This window comes from Neomonachus schauinslandi, chromosome 13 (genome assembly GCF_002201575.2).
Source record: "Neomonachus schauinslandi chromosome 13, ASM220157v2, whole genome shotgun sequence".
Classification (NCBI taxonomy): Eukaryota; Metazoa; Chordata; class Mammalia; order Carnivora; family Phocidae; genus Neomonachus; species Neomonachus schauinslandi.
Window position 1 is genome coordinate 5045027 of NC_058415.1, and position 26046 is coordinate 5071072.

Here is a 26046-nt window from a genome sequence, read left to right on the forward strand (position 1 = left end):
CCTTATGCCTTAAATGTTTTGTTCCTCCTTTATCGTCTTCTTCTGTATTTAATTTTTTTACTCATTTTGATTTATACATTTTGATTTAATTCTCCTTTCCTTTTCTGTAAATTCTGTAAATATTTCCTTTGTGATTTCTATGGGGATTACAAATAGTATCCTAAAGTTATAATAATCTATTTAAACTGATACTTGACTTTATTGCATACAAAAACCCTTCGTTTAGCTCTTCCACCCACAGTTTATTATTTATTTATTATATATTTATTATATATTTACTTATTCACCCACACTTTATCTTACTGATGTCACAAATTACATCTTTATATATTTTGTACTTATTAACATAGATTTATAATTATGATATTATATATATTTATAGCTATTTGTTGTAAATCTTGTAGAAGAATAAAAAGTGGAGTTACAATATGTGTCAATAATTTCTTAATAAAACTGAAAAAGAGTAACAAACCAAAATTACAATAATACTGCGCTAATTTTTATGTTTGTCCATGTATTTGTCTCTCCTGGAGAATTTGATATTTTCATATGGCTTTGAATTGCCATCTCACATCCTTCATTCCAACTTGATGGACTCTCTTTAGCATTTCCTGTAGGGCAGGCCTGGTGGTAATGGTCACTCTCAGTTTCTGTTGATCTGGGAATGTCTTTATTTCTCCCTCATTTTTGCATGACATTTGCCTAATATAGAATTCCGCCTGGCCTGCATTTTTGCCTGAGGAATCCACTGATAATTTCACAGAGGATTCCTTGTATGTGATGAGTCACTCTTCCCTTGGTGTGGGTCTCTTTGTGTTCATCTACTTGGTATTTGTTAAGCTTGTATTTCTATATCCATGTCTTTCCTCAGATTTGTGAAATGCTTGGCCATTATGTCTTTCAGTAACTTCTCTGCCTTTTTCTCTGTCTTTTCCCCCTCTGCATCTCCCATAATGTCTGTATTGATCGGCTTGATGTTCTCCCATCACACATCTCTCAGGCTCTGTTCACTGTTCTTCCTTCTTTTCTCATTTTGCTCTTCAGTCTCAATAGTTTCAAATGACCTGTCTTCAAGTTTGTGGATTCTTTGTCTCTGTTTGTGTCTGCTAATGAACCCTCAAATGACTTTTTTCAATTCACTTTTGTATTTTTCATCTCCAGAATTTCCATTTGATAGTTTCTAATAATTCCAAATTCCTTATAGATATTCTCATTTTGTTCATATATTTTCTTGATTTCCTTTAGTTCTTTTGATCATGTTTTCTTTTAGCCTCTAGAGTATATTTAAGGCAGTTGTTTTAAAGCCTTTCTCTAGTAAGTGCAAAGCCAGTGTTTCCTTAGGGATGGTTTCTGGAGATGCATTTTGTTCCTTTGAATGAGCTATGTTTTACTGCTTCTTTGTATGCCTTATGATCTTTTGTTGAAAACTGGGTATTTTAAAAAACAGGCCCCTCTCCCAGTCTTTGCGTGCTGGCTTCATGCAGGGGAAGACCCTCACTAATCAGTCTGGCATGCATTCTTTACGCCTTCTCAGGCCTGTGTTGTCCCTAGATCTGCATGTGCTTTCTTCCCATTGATGTGGCTGCTTTTAAATGTCTTACTTTCTGTAAGGCTCACACCCTTGCTCATTCTAGGGGCCTTAGCTGTTCTAGTGTATTCCTCAATCAGTAATCTCTTACTCCAGATATCTGTGTCTGTATTTACCTTTAGGATGGTTTTAACAAGTTGTATCTGCTGCTTCCAGTGATTTCCCCTATTTTGAGATGTGAGCCACTTTTGGTTGTCTGAACTCTGAATTGGGGGTCACGAGACCAATCCCTTAAGCATCCCGCAAACAAGTTAGAAATTAGAGGGTTACTTTTCTATTCCCCTGCCTGATCACATTCTCTCCCTTTTTTTTTTCTTTTTCTTTTTTTAAATCCTCTTCTTTCTTTTTTCAAACAACTTCTTATCAATTCCTTTTATAAAATTTTTTATAATTTCCATCTTTACAGTCATATTCCATCCCTTCATCATATCAACCCTTATTTTTGTACATATATAAGTTTTTCTTTCTTTAAAATTTTGGGGGGCACTTTCTTCTAAAAGACCAAAATATACCCCAAATCTAGTGTGTGGCACTGATCTATATACCAGCCTGATCATATTTGATCACATTCTGGTTTTTTGTTGTTGTTGTTGTTTTGTTTTGTTTGCTTTTGTTTTTATCTTTATCTTTTTCTTTTTTTTCTTTTTCTTTTTTCTCTCTTTCCCTTTCTTTTCCCACTGCTTCAGGTCTTTTCTGATTTGTTTAGAGTATATTTTCTGGGGATGTTGTTACTCTGCTAGCATTTTGTTCTCTCATTAATCTATTCTCCTCTGCACAAAATGACAAGACGGAAAAAATCACCTCAACAAAAAGAACAAGAGGTAGTACCGACTGCCAGGGACCTACTCAATACGGACATTAGTACGATGTCAGATCTAGAGTTCAGAATCATCACTTTAAAGATACTAGCTGGGCTTGAAAAAAATATGGAAGTTATTAGAGAAACCCTTTCTGGAGAAGTAAAAGAACTAAAATCCAACCAAGTAGAAATCAAAAAGGCTATTAATGAGGTGCAATCAAAAATGGGGGCGCTAACTGCTAGAATAAATGAGGCAGAAGAGAGAATCAGTAATATAGAAGATGAAATGATGGAAAATAAAGAAGCTGAGAAAAAGAGAGATAAACAACTACTGGATCACGAGGGCAGAATTCGAGAGAGAAGCGATACCATAAGACGAAACAACATTAGAATAATTGGGATCCCAGAAGAAGAAGAAAGAGAGAGAGGGGCAGAAGGTATAATGGAGCAAATTAGAGCAGAGAACGTCCCTAATTTGGGGAAGGAAACAGGCAGGAAAATCCAGGAAGCACAGAGAACCCTCTCAAAATCAATAAAAATAGGTCAACACCCTGACATCTAATAGTAAAACTTACGAGTCTCATAGACAAAGAGAAAATCCTGAAAGCAGCTCGGGAGAAGAGATCTGTAACCTACAATGGTAGAAACAATAGATTGGCAACAGACCTATCCACAGAGACCTGGCAGGCCAGAAAGGACTGGCAGGATATATTCAGAGCACTAAATGAGAAAAATATGCAGCCAAGAATACTCTATCCAGCTAGGCTGTCATTGAAAATTGAAGGAGAGATAAAGAGCTTCCAGGACAAACAAAAACTAAAGGAATTTGCAAACACAAAACCAGCCCTACAGGAAATCTTGAAAGGGGTCCTCTAAGCAAAGAGAGAGCCTAAAAGCAACACAGACCAGAAAGCAACACAGACAATATACGGTAACAGTCACCTTACAGGCAATACAATGGCACTAAATTCCTATCTTTCAATAGTTACCCTGAATGTAAATGGGCTAAATGCCCCAATCAAAAGACACAGGCTATCAGACTGGATTAAAAAACAAGACCCATCGATATGCTGTCTGCAAGAGACTCATTTTAGAACCAAAGACACCCCCAGATTGAAAGTGAGGGGGTGGAAAACCATTTACCATGCTCATGGACACCAAAACAAAGCTGGGGTGGCAATCCTTATATCAGACAAATTAGATTTTAAACCAAAGACTGTAATAAGAGATGAGGAAGGACATTATATCCTACTTAAAGGATCTATCCAACAAGAAGATCTAACAATTGTAAATATCTATGCCCCTAACATGGGGGCAGCCAATTATATAAGGCAATTAATAACAAAAGCAAAGAAACACATCGACAACAATACAATAATAGTGGGGGACTTTAACACCCTCCTCACTGAAATGGACAGATCGTCTAAGCAAAAGATCAACAAGGAAATAAAGACTTTAAATGACACACTGGACCAAATGGACTTTACAGACATATTCAGAACATTCCACCCCAAAGCAACGGAATACACATTCTTCTCTAGTGCCCATGGAACATTCTCCAGAATAGATCACATCTTAGGTCATAAATCAGGTCTCAACCGGTACCAAAAAATTGGAATCATTCCCTGCCTATTTTCAGACCACAATGCTTTGAAACTAGAGCTCAATCACAAGACAAAAGTCAGAAAGAACTCAGATACATGGAGGCTAAACAGCATCCTACTGAAGAACGAATGGGTCAACCAGGAAATTAAGGAAGAATTAAAAAAATACATGGAAACCAATGAAAATGAAAACACAACTATTCAAAATCTTTGGGATGCAGCAAAGGCAGTCCTAAGAGGAAAGTATATAGCAATACAAGCCTTTCTCAAGAAGCAAGAAAGGTCTCAAGTACACAACCTAACCTTACACCTAAAGGCGCTGGAGAAAGAACAGCAAATAAAGCCTAAACCCAGCAGGAGAAGAGAAATAATAAAGATCAGAGCAGAAATCAATGAAATAGAAACTAAAAGAACAGTAGAACAGATCAACGAAACTAGGAGCTGGTTCTTTGAAAGAATTAACAAGATGGATAAACCCCTGGCCAGACTTAACAAAAAGAGAAGAGAAATGACCCAAATCAACAAAATCATGAATGAAAGAGGAGAGATCACAACCAACATCAAAGAAATACAAACAATTATAAGAACTTATTAGGAGCAACTCTATGCCAGCAAATTAGATAACCTGGAAGAAATGGATGCATTCCTAGAGATGTACCAACTACCAAAACTGAACCAGGATGAAATAGAAAACCTGAACAGACCTATAACCACTAAGGAAATTGAAGCAGTCATCAAAAATCTCCCAAAAAACAAAAGCCCAGGGCCAGATGGCTTCCCAGGGGAATTCTACCAACCATTTCAAGAAGAATTAATACCTATTCTTCTGAAACTGTTCCAAAAAATAGAAGTGGAAGGAAAACTTCCAAACTCATTTTATGAGGCCAGCATTACCTTGATCCCAAAACCAGACAAAGACCCCATCAAAAAGGAGAATTACAGACCAATATCCCTGATGAACATGGATGCAAAAATTCTCACCAAAATACTAGCCAATAGGATCCAACAGTACATTAAAAGGATTATTCACCATGACCAAGTGGGATTTATCCCTGGGCTGCAAGGTCGGTTCAACATCCGCAAATCAATCAATGTGATACAATACATTAACAAAAGAAAGAACAAGAATCATATGATCCTCTCAATAGATGCAGAAAAAGCTTTTGACAAAGTACAGCATCCTTTCTTGATCAAAACTCTTCAGAGTATAGGCATAGAGGGTACATACCTCAATATCATAAAAGCCATCTATGAAAAACCTACAGCGAATATCATTCTCAATGGGGAAAAACTGAGAGCTTTCCCCCTAAGGTCAGGAACGCGGCAGGGATGTCCACTATCACCACTGCTATTCAACATAGTATTGGAGGTCCTAGCCACAGCAATCAGACAACAAAAAGAAATCAAAGGCATCCAAATTGGCAAAGAAGACGTCAAACTCTCACTCTTTGCAGATGATATGATACTTTATGTGGAAAACCCAAAAGACTCCACCCCAAAACTGCTAGAACTCATACAGGAATTCAGTCAAGTGGCAGGATATAAAATCAATGCACAGAAATCAGTGGCATTCCTATACACCAACAACAAGACAGAAGAAAGAGAAATTAAGGAGTTGATCCCATTTACAATTGCACCCAAAACCATAAGATACCTAGGAATAAATCTAACCAAAGAGACAAAGGATCTGTACTCAGAAAACTATAAAATACTCATGAAAGAAATGGAGGAAGACACAAAGAAATGGAAAAACGTTCCATGCTCATGGATTGGAAGAACAAATATTGTGAAGATGTCAATGCTACCTAGAGCAATCTACACATTCAATGCAATCCCCATCAAAATACCATCCACTTTTTTCAAAGAAATGGAACAAATAATCCTAAAATTTGTATGGAACCAGAAAAGACCCCGCATAGCCAGAGGAATGTTGAAAAAGAAAAGCAAAGCCGGCGGCATCACAATTCCGGACTTCCAGCTCTATTACAAAGCTGTCATCATCAAGACAGCATGGTACTGGCACAAAAACAGACACATAGATCAATGGAACAGAATAGAGAGCCCAGAAATGGACCCTCAACTCTATGGTCAACTCATCTTTGACAAAGCAGGAAAGAATGTCCAATGGAACAAAGACAGTCTCTTCAACAAATGGTGTTGGGAAAATTGGATAGCCACATGCAGAAGAATGAAACTGGACCATTTCCTTACACCACACACAAAAATAGACTCCAAATGGTTGAAAGACCTCAATGTGAGACAGGAGTCCACCCAAATCCTAAAGGAGAACACAGGCAGCAACCTCTTTGACCTCAGCCGAACAACTTCTTCCTAGAAACATCGCCAAAGGCAAGGGAGGCAAGGGCAAAAGTGAACTATTGGGACTTCATCAAGATAAAAAGCTTTTGCAAAGCAAAGGAAATAGTCAACAAAACCAAAAGACAACCGACAGAATGGGAGAAGATATTTGCAAATGACATATCAGATAAAGGGCTAGTATCCAAAATCTATAAAGAACTCCTCAAACTCAATGCCCAAAGAACAAAGAATCCAATCAAGAAATGGGCAGAAGACATGAACAGACATTTGTCCAAAGAAGACATCCAAATGGCCAACAGACACATGAAAAAGTGCTCAATATCGCTCGGCATCAGGGAAATCCAAATCAAAACCTCCATGAGGTACCACCTCACACCAGTCAGAATGGCTAAAATTAACAAGTCAGGAAAGGACAGATGTTGGTGGGGATGCGGAGAAAGGGGAACCCTCCTACACTGTTGGTGGGAATGCAAGCTGGTGCAGCCACTCTGGAAAACTGTATGGAGGTTCCTCAAAAAGTTGAAAATAGAGCTACCATATGATCCAGCAATTGCACTACTGGGTATTTACCCCAAAGATACAAAAGTAGGGATCCGAAGGGGTACGTGCACCCCGATGTTTATAGCAGCAATGTCCACAATAGCCAAACTGTGGAAAGAGCCAAGATGTCCATCGACAGAGGAATGGATAAAGAAGATGTGGTATATATATACAATGGAATATTATGCAGCCATCAAAAGGAATGAGATCTTGCCATTTGCAACGACGTGGATGGAACTGGAGGGTATTATGTTGAGTGAAATAAGTCAAACAGAGAAAGACATGTATCATATGACCTCACTGATATGAGGAATTCTTAATCTCAGGAAACAAACTGAGGGTTGCTGGAGTGGGGGGTGGGGTGGGAAGGATGGGGTGACTGGGTGATAGACACTGGGGAGGGTATGTGCTCTGGTAAGCGCTGTGAATTGTGCAAGACTGTTGAATCTCAGATCTGTACCTCTGAAACAAATAATGCAATATATGTTAAGAAAAAAAAAAAGAAGAAGAAGGTAGCGGGAGGGGAAGAATGAAGGGGGGGAAATCGGAGGGGTAGACGAACCATGAGAGACGATGGACTCTGAAAAACAAACAGGGTTCTAGAGGGGAGGGGGGTGGGGGGATGGGTTAGCCTGGTGGTGGGTATTGAGGAGGGCACATTCTGCATGGAGCACTGGGTGTTATGCACAAACAATGAATCATGGAACACTTCATCTAAAACTAATGATGTAATGTATGGGGATTAACATAAGAATAAAAAAAAAAGAAAAAAAAAGAAATTAGAGGGTTACAAGGGAATGTACTCTGCTCTCTGGTGTGCAGAGGGGAATAGCATTTAGCAACCCCTTTGCTTAAGCTGCGCTGTCCTCACTTTCACCGAGTTTCCTCCCCTGCTGCATGTGGCTTGTTCTTGATTGGACGCTCACTTGGTTGCTGTCGATCTTTGACCATTCCCATCGTTCCCATAATGTTATTTTGGCCAGTCTCTGGTTGTGTATTTGATGTTTCTATGGGGGGAACGCATCTGGAGTTTTCTTGTCTGTCACCTTACTGACATCACTCTCCTGAATTTTTAAAGTTAGTTTTGTAAATATCCAGTCTATTTCAAAATGTGCTGATTCACACATGTTAGTGTTCTGTTATTTTTGTCTGCCTTTTCCCGTATTTTTAAAATGAAAACACGAGTGTGGATGGATTCTAGTCACTTCTAGAAGAAGAGGTCGTTACTCTGCCAACCCAATATGTGTGATGCTTAAGAGGACCTTTTGAACTGCACATGGATTCTGTCACTTTTTGTAGAGAACCAAGTGACCATGTATAATTGGAGATGCTTCTGCTTTTTAAAAAAATTTTATTTTATTTTATGTTATGCTAGTCACCATGCAATACATCATTAGTTTTTGATGTAGTGATCCATGATTCATTGTTTTTCTCCTTAAACACAGATCTGCTTCCTACACTGAGGGGTGGTGGTCTTTTCCAGGTGCTGCTGGAAACACCACCATGTGCCTGGACACCCAAAAGATTTAGAGGGTACTGACAATGCTCCGGGTCCCAATGACCACCCCATTCGTGCTCAGGAAGTGACAGCAGTATTATAATGTGATAACATGCCGGTTACCAAAGCAGCCTTCACTCCTCAGGGGAGGTTTGTGGCCAGCATGTGACACTGACAGGAAGTTGGAACCACAGCTGGGACGTAGGACTCAGCAGGCTCCTCACGTGTCCCTACGGACCTCCAGGCCATGTCCTGTGTGCCTCTGTCCCTGTCTCTGCAAACCCCCTCAGCCCTTCCCTCCTCCAGCACCTCCTCCTTCAGGCCCATTTTCAGGGACCCACACTGATTTCCAGTGGGACGTTTCCCGAGGGCCATTAGATGGGACCCTCACCCGGGCCCAGCAGTGCCATCTCGAGGACTCACTAAATGACCATTCTGTGGGGCACATCCTCACAGCCCAGGGATCCTAACAAGCACTAGCAGGGAGGCCGCTGTCAAAGAAGGGACAGGGCCTCGGGGCCCCTCTCAGGGCCTCAGCCCAGGCAGAGCCCTCCAGAGGAAGGAGGGACAGCCCACCTCTCAGACCTCAGGCTGGGGAGGGTGGAGGACTCGGGATCCATGCAAGTCTTCCAGGTGCCGGCCCTCCCCCCGGGGAGCCCTGGATGAGCCGCGTCCACACAAGGAGATGGGGACCCTGCTTACTGCGGCCCCCACCCACGCAGAGTTAGCTACGGGAACTCTGTGTCACCCTGATTTCACTGTAGCTGGTTAGAAAAGAAGGGAAACCCAACAGCAACAAAAGCAAGCCCGACTCAGCACCGGGAGATAAACCAACTTGCAGGCTTCCAAGAACTGGTCTCATTCCAAATGAGATGGTCTCTATTTCAACTCACTCCTGATCACTCATTAGCTTCATTTCAGATACAGTTTGTAAAAAATAGATTCCTGGTCCAGGTTCAGAAGCAACCCCCACCCCCCATTCCCCGCTCCAGGCTCTGCGGGGTCGTCCCACCAGAGCAGGTGGGCGTCTGTGCCCCCAAACCTCCCCGGGTGCCCCTTGCCTGGGGACCGCGGTCGCCCTTTCTGGCTTGGGCACTCAGGGCCCCTCACAGTGCGGCGTCCTGACCAGGCTTCTGGGCTCGTCACCTGGCCAACCCGTTTCCTAAACGCCCGCGCGTTTCCCTGGGGCATCCTGCCGGTCCTGCCGGTGGCCTCCTTCCAGCTCAGCGCCTTTCCTGAAGGTGCGCTCTGCCCCAGACGCCCCTCCTCTCGTGGCCTTAGCCTAAACTCCCTGCTGTGAAAGCCCCGCATCCACGCCCTCCTCCTCCAGGGAGCCTTGCCTGACTTCCCGCGAACGCACCTGCTGCGTTTCCCTGCAGACCCGGAGGGGGCTCCCGAACCGCGTGGTGCTGGTTCCCGGCCCGCAGCACCAGCCTACGCAGCCCTGAGAGCCCGGCTCCCGCCCCTTGTGTTTGATGATCGGTGTGTTTTCTCACCTGTCAGTCATCAGAATCCTGTAAGGGAAGTATTTACTGCATTTCCAGGTGTAAGCAACTGTCATCTCATAGAATATAACCTTTTTAAATGATTCACTGTCTATAGAGCATATCATAGTTTAATAATTGGTGGGTGAGCAGGGCTGATGTAAGATATTTTACAGTATTCCTAGTGCCAAATCACCAGGGTGAAGATGAAAGGCAAGGACAGCTATGGCAACTTGTGCAGAATAATTTTGAATTCACAAATCCCTTTCATTCTAAGACTGAAAGTCATGTGTGACATAAGCATATGGTGAATACATCCACAAGCACATCGTTACGGTCCCCGAGGGCCCAGTGATGCACTTAGATCCTCTCTGAGCGGGTTAGCATTTAAGCTGCATTGATGACTTCCGAATTGCTGATGCTACAATATCCCATAGCTTTATGGTTCATCTAATTTAGTAAAATGAGACCTAAAAATCACACTCGAATACATATTGAGCAAAGGTCAAACTGACTCTTTTCATAATAATAAAAAGATAATATTGGGAAGTGTGATTGTCCTTTTCATAAAGCATTCCAAAATTATGTAAGTTAAATTACATTTACTTAGCACACAATGTCTTTTGAAAATAAATCATAGATGGTGAATGATCTGAGGGATGCACCTGCACAGATTGAGTTGCATATCTACCGGTGCTGGATGATGTCCCTGACATCTCCTAATTCATCTTTTAAAAAGTTACTTAGTGTTTTAAAAGAATATGACGGAAGTGTGACTTCTGCCTAAATCACTTGTTGTGCAAGGTCCTCATTCTCGTGCATTTTACACAATAGGAATTTACTAGTCATACGCATGGCTGATGGTCATGAGAACAAGGTTGGTCAGTCGTGAGCAGAGACACAAGGATGGGGGCAGAGAGAAACTGAGCTGTTGTGATCTACTGTCCAGGAAACGGGCTCTCTGAGTTTATCAGGTATCTAGGACACAGTGAGACCTTCTAGAAGTGTGGGTTAGTAAATCACTTAGCTTTCCCGGACCGCATGTATTTGTAATGAAAATTCTGTTTTCTACCAGTTTCACTGTGTTGTGAGTGGGGGAGTTCAGTTCCCCTTGTGGGGTCTTTAAGGAGCATTCCAACGCCGTTGTGGAAATCACACTCAGGAAAGCTAAGGAATGACAGCATTTGTTACAGTCACAGGTGCTAGGGCAGGAGGCACAGCTGGCCCTCCTTGCTGGTAGCTGCTTGGCAGGCGCGCCCAGGAGGTGGCCCTACCCAGCAGGTGCAGAGCTGTGCTGGTGAGAACCCCTGGGCAGGTACCCGTATTCGGGGCCGGGATGGAAAACAAAGCCTTGAGGGTTTTCACTGCTGTTGGACATCCCTGGGTCACAGACAGGGGAGGGCGAGAGGGGGAATTTGGGACAGGAGCCAGCCTGACAACCCTGATGCACCCGGGTGGGGGGCTCACCCCCTCTGCATAGGGGTGTTGGGTCGTCTGGGAAAGAAGTGTTAACAATTTACGATCCAGTGGTCTTCACTCTTTCTTCTCATTTTCAACCTTATTTTCCTTCTCCAGGTAAGAGAACCAAGACTCTGATACCACCCCGTACAGTTCCAAAATATATAAACAGTCTTTTGTCACCTGAAACTGACGGAGAGGAAACGCATTCTGTTAGTTTGTGGTGACGGGGAACTGGGATTTGTGACATTCTCCTCAGGCTCAGGTGTCTGTGGTGTCTGCCGGGCTCTGGACCCCGGCCCCTGGCACCTTTCAGACTCCTCAGTGCATTTATTACTGTCTGAAGGAAAAAGAACACCTTGTCTTTCTGTTTTTGTTCCTTCTTTTACTTCTTTCTTCCTACCTGGCCTCGTTCCACAAAGCACCGGCCATGGAATTCGCGCTCAGTCTCTAAATCACGAACACATCTTCCCTCCGCCGTGATGGGGGCTAGCCAGGGCAATCACTGTCGCCTCGATTTTGCATAGAAAGAATGGAAGTTCAAGAATATTCAAAGATTTACGCACAGACGCTGCATGACAGTCAGGAGCTCTGAATTAGATCCACTTAACAAACATTATTTTCTTCACCAATCCATCACTGCCTCACTAAGATTATATATATATGTCAAATGTGGGCAGAAGGCTCTTAGAACCCTAGTTTTTGGGCATCCACCACTGCGTCCTGGGAGTAGGTGGCCAGGAGTGAGGTGGGGTGCTGTCCTGGGGTCGGCGGGGGGGGGGGGGAAGAGGAAACCCAGGGGCAGCAGTGCTGAGCGTTCTCACTGCCCTTGATCTTCCCTGTTGCTCTCCTGGGCCATGGTAGGACTCTGTAGGCAGACCGTGTGGTCTCCAGAGCTCTCCCAGTGGGTCCAGCTTAGAAGCCAGGATCCCAGAACACAGACCCCAGTGGTCCCATAACCTGTTGGTGGCACAAAGTACAGCAGGCAGGTTTAGTGATGGGACAGAGCCCGCACAGAAGTAGCGGAAGATGTCAGCTGGTCCTCTGTGCTTAACTGAACCTTCGAGAAACAGGCATCGAATGGAAAATACCACCCTTGTATCAGGACACCTAGCACATTTACATCACTTTCAATACACAGCATACTCAAAAACACAAACTAAAAACTTTGAGGCATGAGAACGGGAGAATTTTATCTTTTAGTATTTTTACAATATTTTAAGTGAGTATTTAAAGTGAAAAAAAAAAAAGGAGTCCAAGTATTTTTTCTAAATCACTGCTTAAGCAGCTATAAACATTTTTAAGGAAAATAGCCCAGGACAGAAATATAATAGAGATTGCACACATTCATGAATCTATCTGACTCCTAACAAGCTCAGCTTGGGAGGAATGGAGCATTTTCTATGTTAGAAGCATAATTATAAATCGTTAAAATACCCACTTGATCACACTACAGAACATTTTTATGGCTTCACTTGAATGCTCACTTAAGAATTTTCTCTGAAAAGTACTCAGAGCAGAGACAGTTAAACAATAAAAGTGAGGTATTGTAAGACCATAATACTAACTTAGAAATAGTTGGTGTAGAAACCACTTTCCCTGGCTCAGCCTTTCTACATGTTTTGTTTGTTTGTTTGCTTTTCCGGGTGGTAAGTCTCGAATGAAGGAAGGATGGTATGTGGTTGCTTACAGGAAGGAGTATCAGAATTCTCTCCCTTCCTTTCTGTATGAAGCAGGCCTGTGAGGGGCTAAGCTGTACCTTTCTCCCCAGATGTCCCTGGCTTCTTCTGATGCAGAATCTTGACCCTCTCTGTTGTCCTTTAAACTCTTGGGAATTGGTAAAATCTTGTCATGGGTCTTTCTTTTAGCCAGAGTGGATAGGGCTTCTGAGCCCATCTGTCCAAACCCTCAGTGTGCTGAAGGGGAGGCTGAAGGCATGAGAAAGATGAAGGATTGACTTCAGACAAACAGTAACTCGGCATCCTACTCTTGATGTTTCTTTCTTGGAGTTTTTCCCGGAGAATTCCTACTTACTGTTTCCATCACACTAGAAGTATGTGTAGATAAAACCTCCCGTCAGTAAGTGGATTTCTCCCAGCCTGCGCTCTAGTGTGTTGTATGTTATTCCCAAAAGCTCCCACCCTCAGTCTCAGAGGAGGGCTGATCCCTTGCTCCACCATTTGCTATAAAGCTTGTCAAAGAAACTTTTCTGATCTGAGCCTCTCTTTTTCTTTCTTTCCATAAAAAACAGCCTGATATATCCTAACACCCAGGGTCATGGTATGGATTTATTGAGATCCTGCTTCTGAAAAAGATCACATTTAGTGTCCTGGAAATAGATCTTAGCACAGGTGAGCCCCTTTTCTTCAGATGGATGTCTGTCTGGTTCAAGCCAGCAAAGAGGCAATATGGGATCCTCTTCCAGGCTCCATGACAACCCTGGATGAGGAGTTGCTGGGGGAGCAGCTGCTGGGACCAGGATAGGGACCACGAGGACAAGGACAGAGGCAGGGGTGCCCTGGCTGGAGGCTCAGTACCTGCACATTATATGTTTTCCCACATGTTTTATGTTCTGTCCACAGAACGAGCCTGAGGCAAAAGAGTAAGGCAGGCAAAGAAAGTGTTCTGTGATTTTCCCCTCCTACCTGCTCAGAGATGAGCATTTCCTCCACTCTGTCCTCGTCTGTGTCCTCGCTCGCAGGTAGGAATAGAGGACAGTGTATGTAAGGTGAATGTAAGCTCTCCTAAGCTTTCCATGCTGCTTCTGTCTCCCATCTTCCACAGAGCCTGACACAGCGCCTGCCCGCAATGGTGGTTCAATAAATACTGTTGGATTAATAAACGAATGAGAGACCCTGACTTAAAAGAATGGCACAAAAGGGTAGTTCTATTTCAGAAAGAGACTTCTCCAGATTGAAAAGCTTTCAAGACTCACAGTAAATCACAAGTTCGAGGCCATAGCGACCCCTCAGACTCTGTGGGAAAGAATAGGAGGGATGTTTTGAAAGACAGGGACCACTTCTAGTATTTTTCAAATCGTACATCACAGTTTGCCCGGTGACTGTGAAGTCGATGTTGCTTACGTGTATTGTCCTTTATAGTTGATCTGCTGTAGATCTTTGCTCATCTGTTGTCATTCAGGTGTTAGGCTTCAATCATTAATTCTGCTATCTTGCTTTTTTAGCATTTACATGAATGAGATAAATCTTTGCTTTTATTTATTTATAGAAAACATTATATATTATATTAGCGTTTCTGAAATGTTTGTAGCTAAGGTTTGTGAGAAAACATGGGAAGAGCCACTCTTCTATGCAAGGGAGAATTTTCTTCTGAAACTTTGTCTAATGTCTGTGAAATAATCCAGGAGAGAGGTGATAACGAGCAACTTCGCTTTACAAACCAGACAACAGCAACAAACTCTTTATTGCACTTCGTCCAGTTAGATGGATTGATTCATGTGTAGGTGGGAGGGGTTAGGTTGTGACAAGTAAGCGAGGTGATCAAAGCAAAGTTCCTGGCTCAGGGCTTCATTCATAGGAAGCACTCCACAAACACAGAACATCATCATCATTATCATTTTGTGTGTAATTTGGTAACATATTTTCTCCTTTCTTGGATTCTCCTCTCTTGCATACTTCTAAAGCTAGTTCAAAAATTTCAGTTAGGGGCGCCTGGCTAGCTCAGTCGATTAAGGGACCAACTCTTGGTTTCGGCTCAGGTCATGATCTCAGCGTCAGGCTCCCGGCTCAGTGGGGAGTCTGCTTCTCCCTCTTCCTCACCCTTTGCACCTCCCCTTCTGCCCCCCCCACATCTCTCTCTCTCTCTCAAATAAAGTCTAAAAAACAAAATTTTGAGTTAATGTAAATTTCATGAAATTTTGGAAACTGATGGCCTTCTGTTGCCTAGTGGTGGAATACCATCAGAAATTGACTTGGGAGGATGCATAACAAAGCTCCTCCATAGAGGGGAAACGTGATCACGTAGTAGTGTGTGCACAGACTTCAGGTAGCAATACTATTCGTAGGAATCTGTATTTCAGAATTCCTCGAATCAGGGCCCTCTCCCCACTCCCGCAGATCCACTAAGGTGTTCATGGTCACTGCAGCCTGGGTTTGTAACAGCCAAAAACCAACAACTACCTAGATGTCTATCCATATGGGATGGGTGGATCATGTGAAGTCAATATTTAGTTTCTGAATATTTTATGAGAACACCTTGATGTCTACAAAGTAAATGATAATAAGTAAATAAGAAAATGATAAGCAGATACTTAGTACTTCCTAAGTGCTGGGCACTGTTCCCCACAGTAAGCTTTTGAAGTGAGTACTATTATCATTTTACAGGCACAAATGGGCTAAGGAAATTGTCCAAGATCTCACAGTTAGTGGTTGGCAGTGAGGTAAATAAATTTATTGAATAACACAAGGAGGGCTGGATCTAGATGCGCTCTGAGATCTCTGGAGTGGTCGGAACAGCCCGGGCTTTGGGGTCAGACAGCCCTGGGTAAGAACCCAGCGCTGCCACTGGCCGTCTGGCCCCTGGGGCTGATGACCCGAGTACCTCAGAGCCAGTTTTCTGGTCTGTGCAAAGTAAAGAGCAGGCATGGTCTCAGGGGGTTACAGGCGGGGGAGCCCATGGTGAAGACCCAGGGGGAGGAGCTCCTAGTGGGGGGACCCACTCTGAATCTCAGAATTGGCATGAAGATTATTTTAAACTGAAGGCCTTGGGGAATGAACAGCTGCAGAAAGCGGCCTTCATGGCACTAATTTGACTAAAAGCAGCCACTTCTGAGAGGTGAGGCTGCTGTGAATCCCCTGCTCTAGGCAGGTCCACTCCCAGGGGAGAGACCGAGATAACCTACCATAAATCCTCTCCACAGAGGTTCATGGCACAGAAAAAGAAAGACCACTCTCACCTGCATCAACAAATATTATCACAAACTTCCCCATCTCTGGTTCATTCTCCCTAAAACCCATTTGTCTTTCCTAAAGAAACTACTTTGTTCTTTCCTTAGAAGCCCTGTCTCCTCCCTCTTTCCCTGCTAAATGAGGTCTAATAAGCGTCCAACTTTAGCCAGGAGCTAGCTTCTTCTCTTGTTAACTCCCGTTTATAGGAACACACTTTTTCTCCTGTTAATCTGCCGCTCGTTGGTTTATTCTAAGGCCCTCTAAAAGAGCCGAGAAGTCTTTCCTCCCTGACATTGGCAGGTGCTCAGTGCATAATATCATCATCCCCTGTGACTCTGAAATCTCAGGATTCTAGTTTAATCTGCATATTTAAAGAGCCCAAAACATACCCTGAGATTATAAATGAGATCATCAAGCATACTGAAATACAGAGGTAAACATTTTGAAATGGAAAAGATCTGGATTGTACACAGAACATAACGTAGATTTCTTCCATTTCTGTAAAACTTTATGTAGGTGGAAATTTCACTGCAGAGACCAACTGTGGAGAAAAATTACATGAGTAGAATTTAGCGTAGCAAAACTTACCACTGAGCAAATGCAATATATAGTTAATGAGATGCATACTTTTTTATTATGCCACATGTTAATTAAAAATGAATGGTAAGCAGTTTACAAAAGTGACTTCAGTTGATCTGGCTTCTCAGTGGTTAAACCAAACAGGAACTCCTGATCTGCCTTTCCAAAGATTGGGACCTGGGCAGATCTTTCCTACCTGCTTCCCTTTTGGAGGAGAAGGGAAGAAGGGTGTCTCCAGGTGACAGGGACTGGTGTCTTGTGGATCCAGCATGCTTCCCTGCTGGGGGGAGGGATGAGGCAGTATTTGCTAATATTTTCCCCAGTGCCTGGGATGTCGGCTGGAGCTTCTCTAGAACGTTGTTAATGATGGGAAGGATCCTGTGGCAGGGGGATGGCACCTGCTGTGCCTAAGCCGGGGACCTCAGGTCTGCCCGTCTCTAATCATGGGGATCCCTACTTTAGAAAATCTGGAAAAAAAAAGGACTGGTGGGAAGCAGTAAATGCAGAAGACAATTATAATAAACCATAAACAATGGCTAACTGGGGACAGGGGAAAGAGTGGCTTCTGCATGTTAAGCTTTTCTGTACTATTTGACTTTTCTAGCCAAAGCTATCTATGCTTATCATTTATTTTCCATGTTAACTGGGGTTTTCTTGCTGGTGAGAACACAGACCACATTTTGTTTTTTCTTGGTATTTTTTAAGAAACAATATAACACGTAGCATTTAAAAAATAAATTAAAAAATAATTTGTAACCATGCATTAATAAAAGCAAACAAAAGAGCACAACATAACAGACCAATATATTGAAATATATAAATGTTTGCATAGCAGCTTGAATTAAATAGATTATTTAGTCCTATGCCTTTTCCTACACGTTCTCTAAGAAGTCAGGAGATGAATTTTAAACTTTCCTTTTAGAACCCTGAGGTGTCTGAGCTTTTGCTCTATTTGCAACAAGTTAGCCTGCTTGTTTCCTGGATGCTGGGAGAAGACAGGAGGCTCCTGGGTCAGAGACAGGGGAGTGTGTGACTGACTTGGTTATTCAGAAAGCCCGGCAGGAAGCATCAGGTCCCGGCCTTGGTTCTCCTTGACCCTACGTCACACGTGTGCTATGTTTATAGGCCCAGATGGTTGCCTGCACATTCAGGGGGTTACGTTACAAGAGCTTAGGGAACCTGAATCTTGTGTGCGGGAAGCATGCCTGCCCTTCTCCTGGAAGAAAAAAAATGATCTTACAAGGCTGCTTTCTACATAAATGTCCTTGAAAGACAGTTCAGAATAAAAGATAGTCAGGGCTTCTTTTTGTAAGATGTGCAGAAATGTGAGAAACCCATGGAGAATTGTCTAACCTCTGCTCTGGCCCCCACAGCCTTTTATCATCCTTAGGAAATGGCAAGTATTTGTGGCAAGGGACTTACATCATATGTATTTCAACTTACTTTCGGAGATGTATTTCTTTTATCCCGTTCTAAGCATAATTCTTGTGTCAGAATTAATTTTGAACTCATAGTGACCGTAATCACTTTGGTTTAACAGTATTGCTCACTCAAATTTAAAATGCTAAGAAAAGAACAGGGTTTTTTTTGGGGGGGGGAGGGGGAGGTTACTAAAATAACCAAAACAACCTTAGATAGACAATTAGTTGAAACACAGCTATTTGATCAGGATACAATTTTAAGCTTATTTGCCTAAATCCTATGTAAGTGAATACTTCCTTTGAGTGCAGAATTGTGACTACCACTCAGAAATGACTCTTATTTTTTTAATATATATGACAGCAAAATCTTGGGATGGTAAGTATGTTTCCCTTATTAAACAGAGTGTAGGATAAATCTAAATATCTGATTGGAGAAGAAAATTTAGAATGGAAAACACTGTCATTCCACTACTGCAGGATTGTTTGCTTGTTCCCCTATATTAAAATGGACAGTTTGCCTCTTTCTTAAAAATATGTATTTATTTAGGGGCACCTGGGTGGCTCAGTTGGTTAAGCGACTGCCTTCAGCTCAGGTCATGATCCTGGAGTCCTGGGATCGAGTCCCACATCAGGCTCCCTGCTCCACAGGAAGCCTGCTTCTCCCTCTCCCACTCCCCCTGCTTGTGCTCCCTCTATCGCTGGGTCTCTCTCTGTCAAAATAAAATAAAATAATATCTTTAAAAAAAAAAAAAAGATTAGGGCGCCTGGGTGGCTCAGTTGGTTAAGCCACTGCCTTCGGCTCAGGTCATGATCCTGGAGTCCCGGGATCGAGTCCCGCATCGGGCTCCCTGCTTAGCAGGGAGTCTGCTTCTCCCTCTGACCCTCCCCCCTCTCATGCTCTCTATCTTATTCTCTCTCAAATAAATAAATAAAATCTTTTAAAAAATGTATTTATTTAAAGTTTATTTATTTATTTAAGAAATCTCTCCGCCCCACTTGGGGCTCGAACTCAAGACCCTGAGCTGAAGAGTCGCATGCTCCTCTGACTGAGCCGGTCAGGCACCCTGGCAGTTAGCCTCTTGAAAGAAATTAAAATCCACATAGAAGGTTTTAGAAGTATTTATTTAGCTGCTCAGTGGTATTCGCTCTCCCTCAGAAATTATTTAAAAATGGAGTTTTTGTTCAAGATGTCTAACACCAGTGCCAAGTTTTTTTCCCCCAGTTTATTGTACTGTAATGGCGCCTAACATCTTGCTGAGTCCTCACGTGGTCCTCCCTCCATGTGCACGTTCCCTGCGGTCTCTCTGTGCGTCCGGATTTCCTCTTGTAACAACCCGGTCACATTGGATTAGGACTCACCCTAATGGCCTCATTTTACCTTGATCACCTCTTTATAGACCCAGTCACATTCTGAAGTACTGGGGGTTTGGGCTTCCACATATGAATTTGGGGGGGGACACAATTCAGCCCACCACAGTAAGTTAGATGAGTTCCCTACTTTATGAAGTATTTTTTTTTAAAGATTTTATTTATTTATTTGACAGAGAGAGACACAGTGAGAGCAGGATCACAAGCAGGGGGAGTGGGAGAGGGAGAAGCAGGCTTCCTGAGGAGCTGGGAGCCCGATGCGGGGCTCGATCCCAGGACCCTGGGATCATGACCTGAGCCGAAGGCAGACGCTTAACGACTGAGCCACCCAGGCGCCCCTATGAAGTATTTTGATGTTGACTTAAATACATATGGTATCACTTCAAGTCACTGGTACTTCTTGACGAGAAATCTTCCTAAATTTTGTACAAATAACCTATTTGACGTATCACTATTTTGAACATATACAGGAAGCTAACAGGATAGTGCTATCCTACCAATAATCTGAATTGTTAAAGAATGCCCTCAAAACTGTGCCTAGAGTCAAGTTTAAATGTTACATTTAATTCTTTTCATTCAGTTAACTTATTTAATTTCTTCAAGCTGCTGATAGGAGATGCACACTATTAAACACTCATTTGAGGCATTTCTTATAACACTAGCAATACTTCATTTTGGTCTTTTGTGTCACTCTTCAAATACTGAGAGCTAATTCAGTTTTCAAAAAATAAGTTGTGCCGTGTATCAAACCACACATATTTTTTGCGATGTTCTGGGATTGTTTTCAATAACCACATATTGTTTTTAATGTATGCTCTTGTTGCTATTGGAAATTTTTTTTCTGGCTTTTTCTCTACTTTAAACCTCTTTGCCAACACTAATGGGCCTTTCAGATATCTTATAAAATGTATTTCTCCTGATCACTTAGGAAGATGGGGAAGGGAGGAGTATTGAGAAACCCAAACGAGTTTTTCTGCAGTCAAGGAAACTGGGTTCATATTTCAAGCAGAAGGTAACACTAAGCAGTAAAAGCCTACAACTTAGCAATGTGTTTTAAAAATACTCTATTTCAATAATATTTTGGTAATGCTTACATTACCCTTCTTTATACAGCACAGATAACAAAAGTACGTCAATGAAGAGCAGCATTTGGGACCCTGTTTCCTGCATCTGCATTAGCCCTGGGATGTGGATGAGTCCAGGGCCAGGCACAATGGGTTTCTATGTGGTGCAGCTGTGCGGGGCGGGTTCCCTCTCAAAGTAGGGGAAGGTGCTGGGACACAGAGAAGTGATCGTCTCTTTTTGCTCAGTCACTGGTTTGACTTTGTGACTTGCTTCCACCAAGAGTCCATAAAAGAACCCAGGAAATACTTCTTAAGTGCATACTTTTTCTAACACATTGAGATTTTCACATCAGAAGATATCACATACATGCCTGTAATGTACATATTCTGTGCATTAATACATACATATTAGACACAAGCAGGTCTTTTAAGTATACTTCAGGTACACGTTTGCTTGTTTTAAGTGAGAAGAGAGATTATTCATTCACTTTCTAGAACACTGTTGAAGTAAACTCATCTGCCTCCGGAAATAACAAGGACAAAATATTATTTTTAATAATAACAATAATTATTATTATTCCCCCATTACTCATGAAGAAGCTGAAACGTGGGGAGATTTAAACATCTTGTCCAAGACCATCATGGCCCCGTAATTGAAATGGCCAGAATTAGAGCTCGGGGATTCCTGCACACTCTCTTAATCCCAGCAACATCCTCCCTCTTACCTCAGAGGTCTTAAAATAAAATGAACACATGAGTGAATAATGAAGCTCGGATTTCCTAGGGGCCCACAGTAGAGGCTTAATATTTATTTATTTTTAAAATCACTGAGCCCTATTTCATCACTTGTATTTTGAAATAAGGCATTGCTATAAAAGCCTACCTTAGGACACAGATATTTCAAACCTAAAATGACAAATACATAATAGGCATCTTGAAGGTCATTTGTTGACTTTAACGCAGAATTGTGAGGACTCACGTTACACTAGAGACCATGGCTCTGCATGAGCCTCCTAACGATCCTTTCTCATGATTTAGATCCTACTGATGTGACTGCTTACTAAACTCAATGCAGAGTTGGCAGCTTTTCAGAAATGTCATCGATTCCTAAAACAAATTATTTTGGAAACACACTTATAGCACCTGAGTGGAGCCCAAGCCATGGAATTGGGTTACCTTCAGCATAGCTAATGTGGAAACTGAAGACTTCATCAGACATTGTCTGTTCCTAATAGTGGATGAAACATTCAATTGTGATGCCTTTAAAGTGATTGAATATTGAGTCCATGTCCAACTAAGGTGTTCCCGGTGATCAGTAGTGGGGAGGGTTTTGTTGGTTTGTTTCTTAATGCTAGGCGAGCCAAGGGGGATGCCAGAAAGACAAGCCCATGAGACTGCTTACACTAACTCATCAGAATTGTAAGAGAGGTTTTCTTGTTCTTACTTTACACGCGAAAGTGCTGGCTTCCCGGAGTTCACTCCTGTAACGAGAGATGGGGAAGATGGGGTCTTCATCTTCCCACTTGTTAGAACAGAGAGTGGGCCTGCCAGTCTGTGTGTGGCCTGTGCATCCAGTGTGTTCTGGAAACCCCAAAGCAAAAGTACATAAGGCAAAGAATAGATTCTACCATCTCTTAAGAGATAAACATTAGCTTCACAAAAATATATGGGATCATTTCAGTAATGAGCCCCAAAAGTGAGAGTGACATGCTAGTAGGGATCCCTCGTGTGCCAAACTCATTTCACTTAATTTCTGTGTCTTTAAAGAAATGTATTATTGATCTGTACCCAAAGGAACTGTTGACAGTTCTACCTAAGACAAGAATAATGTAATTCCTTAAAATTAGAATGAATAAAGATGATTGCATAGGTGTATACACATACATATGTTCCAAGTATTTGAATATAATTAAAATTGTACGTGACGAATGTTTTGTTTTGTATGCAGATTCCCAGGAGTTGTAAAGAGTGCTTTCTGAATCTCCTCTTTTCATAGGCTGTTAAGACATTATTGCCACTTGAAATATTTCTTAAATAGTATTCTGTCTGAATTCCATTAAAACAGAACTAGAAATTCCTTTTGCCGTACGGCATTGTCATCACAATCTGAAGCACGGTGTTCAGAATTTTTATTCCATAAACAAAGTACTCCAGAAGGAAGTAACAATAGCCAAGGAAAATAAAATAATTTGTTAAAGTATCCTTCCTAGGAAATCATTTCATTATATGGTTTATACTGACGTTTAGAATTTTTGTCAGTTACACTCAAATAAATATTGACTTCAGTTCTTAGGTTGAATTATAATTTTGGCTTCACAGTGGATATAGGAGCCGACGTTCCTCTCTTGAATGTTGATCTGCATGTCTTGGGTATTGAACCTGAGACAGAATGTAAGTAACAAGATGCAGAGTTTGACAAATGAGCTGCCTCTGCCAAATGTGCCCACAGTAACCAAAATGGCAGCCATGGCCATGGCCACAGTGGCCACCCTCATGGACCAACTACCTCCAGGCAAGAGTGGGAACATGACTTTTCAGATAGTATCTCACTTAATGGCACCTCAACCTTTAGAGTTAGGTTTGACCAAGCTGGTTTTGTAGATGAAGGAAGTGTGGCTGGCAGCCTATAATAATAGCTAAGACCATATGCTGGAACGTGGTGGCGTTGGTACAGTGCAGGTCCTGGGCACACCAGCCTGTGGTTCCAGCAGGAAGGTGGGGGTGGGGAGTGCACATTCCCGACTTCCCATTTGGAGCATGGCGACAATGGAAAGGGCTTACCTGATCTTGGCGTAACAATTGCTAACCCTTGAAAAATGATATTGGGCAAAGGTTATGCTTTCACTGAGCAAGAGAGAAATGACTGAGGGCCTCCCAGTTGATGTTTCATTCACTAGCCAAGAGGAGGTATTACAGTGTCTGAAACTGGGACTGCCATCACATTTGGGTTTTCTATATTCCTAGTTCCATCTGTTCATACCTGCTTCTCATGGTTTACAACCCTGAGTAGCGATTGGGCTTGGTTTGGTTGGGTTTGGTTGTTAAGGCAGGTCTGATGTTTCACCAAGCAAAACGACTAGGCAGGCAGCCTTCTTGGCTGAACTAAGAGCTTTGGCCCTGTGCTACATGGTTATATCTGTTTGTTTGTTTTACCTGCAGGTGGGTAGTGGAGTCTGTCCTTCTAGTGCAAGTGAGCATAAGAAAGTGTCAAGTCCTTTGTCCCTTAGTTTTATTACTATCATAGGAAGGAATATTACGAGAACATCTTTGACCCTCTGGATGATAAAACTTGGAGAGATCAAAGAGTGCAGAACTTGAACTTTGGACAGTGGGTTCCAAAGAACTGATAGCATTTAGATAGATTTAACATTTGACATTAGATTTTAAAAGAGACACACCATAGCTGGGGCTCTAACAGTTTGTCTTCAGAGCATAAACTGGCAAGGTCCTTGGATGGGGCAGCATTTTCTATTAAGATGCTGTGTTACTATTAGGAAAACCTTAGGTCGTTAGGCTCCACTATTGCATAGGCCATCTGGGAAAACTGATGAAGAATCTGATGAAAAATTGATGGAATCAATTTTAAAAAGGGATCTAAAGCTTCAGGGGCAGACTCTAAAATGCTCAGAGCAGAAAGAGCCCGTTGAAATCCTGGTCTGAAGGAGGCGAGAGGAGGTTCTGGGGCTCAGGTGGCAGGACAGAGGAGCCCAGCATTTCAGTGGACTTTGCAGGCACAGACAAATTATTTACACATGAGCTGTGATCTTCTGATGCATCCTATGGCCTGAATACTGATGTGTGGGCGTTAAGGCTTACTGAAGTAGGCAAGACCACAGGGGTGAGCAGGAGTGGATTTGCTGATGACTGAATGGATGATAACTAAATCCATGTCATCTGAAACCCACCCATCTTTTCCCACCCCCTGAATAAAAGTACAGAACACTTCAGTCAACACTGTTAAAGAGAGGTTGCCAGGACAGGGTGCAGAGGCTGCATGGGAACGCACATCCTGTGTGTTGGAGTCTGTGCTGTGTTTTGTAAATTTTCTTGCATGTATGTGTTACCTTTAAAAAAATTGATTAACTTGTTAGTAACATATCTATGATTAATGTGTATATATACGGAAGCATCACCCTTTTTTTGGGTTTCCCTATATGCATGCTGATATTTACATGAAAAACAACGCCATGAGAAACGAGTCACACATTCCCTATAACAACATCCTGTGCTCGCATGTTGGCCCCTTCTAGCATGAGGCCAGGTGCCCATGTCTGAGCTAGCACACCCCTCCATCATGTGGGTCTCCTGGGTGCTCCCGAAGTGCGGCTAACTTGGGGCAACCTGAACACACACAAAGAACATTGGGATTGATATCCAAAGCCCCCAAATCTAGTCTTGGTCATGCTAGATAATAGCTATCCTACTGCTGCAGAATCTTCCTACTTTCTTAGATTTTGGTTTTGCATTTATAAATGAAGGGTTTTGAACTAGAACCCTGTCTAGGTCCCTTCCAGCTCTCAAATCCCAGAGTTAAGTGTTCTTACTGCGCAAACTGCAAGTTATCCTTGTGCTTGATTGCCTTGGATGTGGGGCTGCTTGTGAGCGTTTTAACTGCTTAGAGATTAGGGAAATGCTTTAGGGGAAGAGCACCTTTCCAAAAGCAAGCCTTCAAGGGTAGCCGGTTTATAGCCAGCTTAATGGTGCCACTGAAATTTAAATCACCCTGCAAATAAGGAAAACTTAGAACAATGGTGACTAATCTAGGCCCTGAAGAAAGGTTGTCACATCCCTCTTAAACATTAGCAGCTGGATATAGTATTCTTGGCTGCATATTTTTTCTCATTTAGTGCTCTGAATATATCATGCCAGTCCTTTCTGCACCTGGATGTTTATAGCAGCAATGTCCACAATAGCCAAACTGTGGAAAGAGCCAAGATGTCCATCAACAGATGAATGGATAAAGAAGATGTGGTATATATATACAATGGAATATTATGCAGCCATCAAAAGGAATGAGATCTTGCCATTTGCAACAACGTGGATGGAACTGGAGGGTGTTATGCTGAGCGAAATAACTCAATCAGAGAAAGACATGTATCATATGACCTCACTGATATGAAGAATTCTTAATCGCAGGAAACAAACTGAGGGTTGCTGGAGTGGGGGGTGGGGTGGGAGGGATGGGGTGGCTGGGTGATAGACACTGGGGAGGGTATATGCTATGGTGAGCACTGTGAATTGTGCAAGACTGTTGAATCACAGATCTGTACCTCTGAAACAAATAATGCAATATATGTTAAGAAAAAAAAAAAAGAAGAAGAAGATAGCAAGAGGGGAAGAATGAGGGGGGGAAATCGGAGGGGGACACAAGCCATGAGAGACGATGGACTCTGAAAAACAAACAGGGTTCTAGAGGG

The 26046-nt window shown here is 42.4% G+C and overlaps 1 protein-coding gene across 1 annotated transcript in view; it reads left to right on the forward strand.

The window, feature by feature from the left end:
* The window catches only part of LOC110584359 (contactin-associated protein-like 3), a 141030-nt gene that overhangs the window by 20503 nt on the left and 94481 nt on the right, over nt 1-26046 (forward strand). The window lies entirely within an intron of this gene.